This window comes from Vicugna pacos, chromosome 27 (genome assembly GCF_048564905.1).
Source record: "Vicugna pacos chromosome 27, VicPac4, whole genome shotgun sequence".
Classification (NCBI taxonomy): Eukaryota; Metazoa; Chordata; class Mammalia; order Artiodactyla; family Camelidae; genus Vicugna; species Vicugna pacos.
In genome coordinates this window covers 29,553,644-29,561,279 of record NC_133013.1, presented here as the reverse complement: position 1 = coordinate 29,561,279, position 7,636 = coordinate 29,553,644, and the positions used below count along the sequence as shown (strand labels likewise).

Genomic DNA, 7,636 nt, shown 5'->3' with positions numbered 1-7,636 from the left:
GGAAGGTATAGCTCAGTGGTAGAGTGTGTGCTTAGTGTGTATGAGGCCCTGGGTTCAATCCCCAGTACCTCTGTTAAAAAAATAAATTAAAAAAAAAAAAGAATGCTTTCTCCTCTTTGTTCCCAGTGGCCTGACTTACACACACTCACATACCTCCCCGCTTTCTACAAGGCTGCCTTCTGGAGGCTGCCTTCTGGTTGGCCCTCACGCTCTTCCCGCACCGTGCAGGGGGTGCTCAGCGAGGGGCTGTTCTCAGACCTGTTCGCCCCGCTTGTCCTTGTTCCTGCCCAGATGACAGACCCACACAGGCTCAGCCAGAACCAGGTCAGACCGGAGCAGGTGGCGGGGCCCCAGCAGGGCTGGCTCCAGGAAGGGAGGACGAAGCCTACAGGGTGTGCTGGGCTGGATGGAGAAATGTTTACAGCTCTGCCTGAAAGTGAGGGGCTGAATTAACCCTAGATTCATGGAAAGTAAGCAACTCAAAAAAGAAAAGCAACAATCCCTAAAAAAACCCAAAAGCTGTTCAAAAGGAAGAAAAACGTCAACACAGTTATACGGTGTGTGCTTGGTATGACTTACGCACTTACAGTCGTGACATACTGAACAGCGATTCAGTCACAGCTGTGACACAGCTACACTGTGAGGACAGGACTTTGGGCGTGTGTGTGTTAGACTGAGACAGGGTAAGAGCTAAGTTGCCACCTGACAGCTAATGGCTAATGCCTAAAACCGAGAAGTCAAGACCTGGAACTACAAGCTTATTATACAGAAACCCCCAGGCACCCGCACACCAAAAAGCACTGAAAATGTGCCTCGTCTTCGAAGTCAGGACACCGCTGTTTCTGTCATCAATGCTATGGTGCTATTTGACTTTTTCTCTTTTTTCAAGTTGATGCACAGCTGATTTACAATGCTGTGGTAGTTCCTGGTGCACAGCGTGGGGATTCAGTCATACATACACATACACATGCTTTTTCATATTCTTTATCATTGTCAGTACAAGATATTGAATACAGTTCCCTGTGCTAAACAGTAGGACCTTGCTGTTTTTCTGTTTTATGTATAAGAAGTCAAATCGGGATTTGCAGGTACAACTTGACTTTTTGAAACTAAGGAGGTATGTTGCCTTGGTTAGAGATGAAAACGTTCGCAGCAGGTGAGAGACCGCCGGTCAGTGCTGTTACCCCCAGGCAGCAGGCTCCTCCCAGGGAGACAGCGGGGAGCAGGGCTGGGCGGGCAGCCCTCAGCCTCAGGGGCCGCCTGCTCCGCAGGGAGGGTCGGGGAGTCTGCTAGGACGCAGCCGCTGCACCTGGCTGTGTTTCCCTTCCATGGCTCAGAAGCGCAGGGTGAAGTAGCTCCTCATTAAATGGCATGTCTGCTGTTAGGAGGGGCGTGGTGGAAGGGTTCGGTGGAAGGATGTCTGGAGACACTTGCAGGCCAGGAGTGGGGTGTTTGTTTTTCCTCTGAGACCCAGACACTTCTGTCAACCATTGTTCCCAAATGTGGTTTTTTGAAAACTTATTCTTTTCAAATTCCATGGGCAGCCCAGACTGAGTCGTCCGTCTAGGAATTTGAGGGGCCGAGAGCAGAAATAGCATTTTATAGGAGAAGAGGGATCAAAGCCAACAGACTTTCTGCAGAACCCACTCAGGTCTCGCACTCTCAGGATCACACCTCTTTAACGCCCCCCATCCCCTGGCCTCACCAGGTTGGTCTTTAATGAGCTTCCCTTCAGTGTGCTCTGGTTTTCTGTCAGTGTTTTCCAGGCAGACGGCTGTTTCTCCTGGTGCTGGGACCAGTCTCCAGAGACCCCACCACACAGGGGTCTTGTGCTTGGCCGACATCCAGCTGTCCCTCCATATCTGTGGGCGATTTGGTCCAGGCCCCACTCTGTGGGTAACAAAATCTGCAGGTACTCAAGTCTCATACAAGTTGGCACTGGCTGATGGGGACACGGAGGGCCAGCTGAATACTGGTCTCCTTTCTCAGTGTTCTTCTCCCCGACTTGAAGCGATAGTTTTGATTTCCCTAATGCTTTACGGTTCATAAAGCACCTCAGTTGATCCATGTAATATCAACACGAATGGGCGAGGATTACTGTTTCATTTTACACGTGGGTTAACTGAGGCTCAGAGAGGCTAAGGGACTCACCTATGATCACACAGCTAGAAAGGGCAGAGTTGGGAATTGAACCCGATCTCCCGAGGCCTTATCAGAACTCTAAACCAGTCCCCTCTGAAGGTGCCAGCCCTCAGCCTTCATGCGGTAGCTGTGCACCCTCGCCCTGCCTGAGCACCTGGGCTGGCTCACCTGCCGCCTTCCTTACACGGAGCCAGGTCTCCAGGCCTCTCAAGCTCCTCTCTCCCCTCTCCTCAACCTTAGCCTCCTTCCTAGAGCCTCAGTTTCAACTCTGACCACCAGTTGGACGGTCTGGAGCTAACTCACTCTAAAGGGTGAATGATGCCATGCAGCCCCTCCCAGGTGAGAGCAGACAGAGCCTAGGATTTGATGTCAGGTACAAACCTCACCTCTATAACTTGCCAGCTGCAGCCTTGAGCAAAACTCAGGATGCTCTGGGCCTCTGTATTCTCTTCTCTGAAATGAAGGCAGAAATCCCTGTCTCAACAGGGCTTCACAGATCAGACAACAAAAGCGATTTACCAGCTTTACAAAGAAAAGGGATTATTAATATTGGCATAACAATAGCTGCCTGACACCCCACACCTTTTCTGTGAAGGGTGTTCTATTCTCCCCATTTCACAGATGGGAATACTAACACTCGGAGACGGTATTTGACCTGCCCAAGCCCCATGGTGAGCTGGCAGGAGGTCAGATCGAGATCTCGGCTCAGCTCATTCCCAGTCTGTGCTCTTCTTCTTGCCAGAAGTCTAACACGTGCCTCCCCAGGTAACAGCCCATCTTGTGGCTGAGCCAGTCCACAGCTCTTGGCTTTCAGAGAGTAGCCAGCGAATTCTTTCATTAAAAGCTGTTATATATTTTAGGATGCTTTTGGCTGCAAGTAACAGCTCATAATTAAAACATGGGGAATTAAAAAAAATACATGATATCATGCAAGCAGCAGTCCAGCGACCTCAAAACTGGTGAATTCAGGGCTCAGTGTCACCACCAGCAAGGGCGATGCAGTGGTTCCAAGGGCTCCACCCAGGACAGAGCTCAGGGACGGAGGGGCGTTTCCTGCCTGCGTCCCTGCTCATTAGTGAGGAGGATTTTCCAGAAGGTACCCCTCTCCCCCAGCAGAATTCCCCTATGTCTCATTGGCCAGGGCTGCATCACAGACCCACACTAAACCCATCACTGTGCAGGAGTCTACCAAGACTGGCTTAGGCTAATGAACTCCCACCCAGGGTGGGCCTGGGGCTCTGCGTCACCTTCCCGGATACGTGGGAAGGTGAGCACCCGAGCACAGTCAGGGCTCGGGCAAGAACGTGGAGCGGCGATGCCCAGCGGAACCTCCTGCACGGACGGGGGCGCTCGTCTCTGTGCTGCAAGTTCAGCGCGGCAGGCCTGCCTGCCACGGCGGGCCTGGCAGGTCCAGAGGGCTGAGCAAGTGTGCCCATGCGGCGTGTGCGTGTCTGTCCGTCGACTGGGTAGGGGCCCCCTTCCCACAGGTGTCCAGCTCTGCTTTTCTGGGAATACTTGTACTTTCCGCTTTCCCCCAGAATGGAGAGAGGGGGGTCTTTGTTTCCTGGGGGGCAGCTCATAAACTGGTGGGTAGAAGGGGAAATAAAACGCTCCCAGCCCCAGCCCGGAACCTTGGAAGAGGAGCCCCACTGAGAGGCACTGGCTGCCCCCAAGGGCCCACCCCCAGGACACCCAGGGCACCCAGGACAGAGAGCAGCCGTGCTCCTTCTGCCCACCCCCCAGGATCACTCCCACCCTCCCTCCTTTCCCACCCACCTCCTGCTCCTGCTCCGAGCCCTCCTCCCTTTCCTCTCCTTCTCTCCCCGACTCCTCCATCCGCCCGCTCCCTCTCACCCTACTCCTCTCTTCATTTGTTCTCATCATCCTGCCAGACTTTAAACTCCGGCCAAATAGTTTCTCCAGACCACTTCTCTTTGCTGAGTTCTCCCAGGCCCTGTCTCCTCTGCCTGGTTCCCTCCCCTCATTCCCCCTCCCTTCCCTGGCATCTGATGCCTACTCGGAGGCAAGCCTTCGAGGCACAGTCCCTGAACCCCAAGTGATGGATCTGATCATGGAAATGCCTGCCCATGGCAAGGGACGGAGGAACATGTGGGAAAGGACAGAGGTTTCCTGGAGCCCCTCCACCACACAGTGCAGGAGGCAGTGGGGACAGCTTGGGGCTTGCCCTGGCGAGGACGGTGGCTGGGGATCACTCATCTCTCTACCTGGCCCAGGATCCTCGGGCAGCCCATGGGATGTAACTGAGGCCTTCAGTCTGGGCCTCTGAGCCAAAGAGATGGCCGCGTTCTCAGTAAGGAGGGTGGTAGTGGCTTGAAAGTCTCCTCAGTCCCCCAGCCCCAGCTTACTGGCCTGGAGGGGCTTCAGAGAGCATCAACACACAGGGAGCCCAGCTGGCCTGCTGGCCCATCTCCTCCTGCAGCTGGAGCACGTGGAGAGGAAACAGGAGAGGGAAAGGCCCCGGCACACGTGGGCAAGGGCCTGGGGTCTCCTCCCTGCTTCCAGCAGGCTGGCCTGGCGCTGGGCACCACGGGTCTCCCCTGTCCTGGAAGACAGCTGTTCCTAACCGAAACTGCCGTTCTCCATGCGCTTCCCAAATTTCTGAAATCTGGGAGTCCCATTAGGGCCTGAGCAGCTCTCTGGAAGGAGGGATGACTTCATCAGAATTCTTTCCAGTTTCTAGTTGGTCTTCACCGTATTTTTAAGGGCAAAATGCCATCACATAGCCCCTTTCCAAAAGCCCAAATGGCTTTCAGACAGGACAGAAAGGGGCTTCTGCTCTCCAGGAAAATCCTCTACCCCAAGTCATAAACAGCCCGGGTAACCCTACAGCCCCTGAGCTGTAAGTGCTGGCTTTGCTCGGAGAAAGGGCCTGGGAGAGGCATCAAGTCTGAGCAGAATGACTGCGTTCCCCCCTGGGGTCTGTGGGCGGGGGGGGGGGGGGCGGCAGTGATCCTGTGCCAGGCAGCACGGCCCACCCAGGTCGTGGCAGACGGGGCTGTGACCCCACGTGGGCTCTGAACACAGAGACGAGGTGGCGGGGCGCGTGGCCCAGGCTGCAGGCTTCATCATAAACACCTCTGCTCCGCCACCTGGCAGACCACCTCACCGAGCAAACACTTGCAGGCTCCCGTGGGACCCTGCTGGGCAGTCTGGATTCCTCTTCCACTTCCTCCCTCCCTCCTTGTCTTCCAGACTGACCCTCCACTCATGCCAGGCCTCCACACCCTCCTTGCCTCTGTTTAAAATGTCTCCTTCTCATCTATCTACATGGTCCTGGGCTTCTAACAAGGTCCAAGTCAAAAGCTGCCTCTTCCTTGAAGCTCCTCCAGATTTCCACCCAGAATTAAACGATTTCTTCCCCATCCCTGACGACCCGTTTGGAAGGCACGTTAGAACAAATCACAGGCCGCTGTGCTTTAGTGCTCACCGTCCAGGTCTGTCACTCCACCCGTGAGTCTCGGGGTCTGTGGGGTCTGTCCCTCCTCTCTGCAATCCTGCCCAGCACTACTTCCCATCTGAACAGGTCCTCAGCCCCCTTGGTGAAGACTCAGTCTCTTTCAAGATTTTTCATCAGTGCAACACTGCCAGCTAGCATTTGACGAGCACTTACCGTGTCTGGCCAAAGTCAAAGCATTTTATGGGCAGTGACGCATGTCCCCCATAACAACCCTATAAAGTAAGTACTAGAAGTCCCCCACTTTACAGCTGAGGCAGCTGAGGCACAGAGATACTGAGTAACCTGCTCAGAGCCACACAGCCAGTACGCGGCGAAGTCTGGATTCAACTCTCAACAGTCTGGGTCCAGAGTCTGTGCTCTTTAACCTCCGGTTCCTCCTCTCAAAGTGGTTGTGAGCACAGCTTCTGACTGGTGGGTGTGACTCAGGGCTCCACCTTCCCTGTGTGACGTTGACAAAGCTGCTTATGTGACTTCACACATGAAATGGGGCAACAATAGTACCGGTATCCCAGTCCCGCTATGAGTGAAGGAATGTGTGTGAAAAAGCCTTCCACAGCGCGTGCACACAGAGCGTGCTCAAAGTGCACCACGTTCCCATTCCTGCCGTGGCCACTGACCTTGCAGAATAAGCTTGGTGTCAGCTTGCAGGCCGAGGCACTGAGAGCCAGTCACAGGGAAGTGCTCTGTGAAGGACCCATGTGCGTGAGCCCAGGTGCAAGGGCCACCCTGCCCAGGACCCTGGCAAGGCCAGACTGTGTGGCCTGAGGCGTGGGGAGGTCAGGGCCAGCACCGCCTCCTGGCACCTCCCAGGCTTACCAACCCCAGCACCCCAGGAACAACCCCCACCCCCAATCTCCCAGAGCCATGAGGGTGAAATTCCAACAGCAGAAAACAGATAAGCCAAAAAAATACCCTGGAGACAAGAGGCTTGCGGTCAGAGGCCCAGAGTGACAAGAGTCCTTTATGTCCTGTATGAAAGGAAACAGCCCCCACCCCCAACCACCGTCGCGCAAGGTCTGCCCTGCAGACAGAAGATTTGCAGTGTGGGCTGTAACTTCCTCAAAAGACGTATGTGTACAGAGAAGGCCTGGAGGTAACAAGCAAGAGTAAGAAGAGTTACGTTCGGTGTGGCATAGAAGTGAGTGTCTGTGTGTCTGTGTGTCTGTGTGTGTGTGTGTGTGCGTGCGCGCGCGCTTGTCTGTTTCTGGGACATTCTTTAACGGCTTTATATCCCCTCACCCCCCAGACCCCAACAAAAAACCCTGGAGGAAACAATGGTGGTTCAGACACGTGTGCTGCGTCTGCCTGCCCAGCCCCTGTTCCTGTCTTCTGGGCAAACAAGACCCCTCTCCCTTCTCTGCCGCCCTGGGCTGCTTGGGGCTCCCAGGTTGGGCCTGTGACCTGGCCCTGGCCTTTCAGAGCACAGATGCCCTGGGCCATGAGGGTGGCTCAGAGGGGGCGGGAGACCCCGGGCAGTCCCCTGAGACCAACTTCGGGGCTGCTGTTTACATAGTTGGGGGTGGCGTAAGCCTCGGGCTGCTGGTGGCCACGGGGGAGGACAGAGACTAGGTCAGCCCAGGAGCTGGCTAAGAGGCGGTGAGGAGAGGGTGGCACTGGTGAAATTTGGGCTTCTGGATGCAGGTACACCTGAGATTTTCCTCTCAATGGCGGTAAGGACGTGGGCTCTGGGACCAGCCTGCCCAGGCCAAATCTGGGTTCTGCTGCTTCCCAGTAGCGGGACCCGTTTGAGTCTGCCTCATATTCTTCATCTGCAAAGTGGGGATAAGGACACCTACTCGAGGTTGTTGTGAGGGTTCACTGAGTCAATACACATAAAGCAAACGCAAGCACTAAGTCGGTTTTGGTTATTGTCAATATCCAGCTGGGTTTCTGCCACGTGCAGCTGACAGAGTCCTCACTGCTTCAGGAGCCACAGCTGGGGATGCTCTCCAAGGCTGGCACGGAGGGGACCTGGACAAGTGAACTATCCACAGGGCGAGAACTACAGCCATCAGT

General features: G+C 54.9%; 1 long non-coding RNA gene across 1 annotated transcript; it reads right to left on the bottom strand.

The window, feature by feature from the left end:
* Positions 1-1,011: 1,011 nt before the first annotated feature.
* LOC140689853 (uncharacterized) lies at positions 1,012-5,979 on the bottom strand. The gene is made up of 3 exons (XR_012064998.1): positions 5,774-5,979; positions 1,706-2,595; positions 1,012-1,563 (listed from the first exon to the last, which is right to left on the bottom strand). It is a non-coding gene; the product is annotated as an uncharacterized lncRNA (long non-coding RNA).
* Between the last annotated feature and the right edge of the window lie 1,657 nt (positions 5,980-7,636).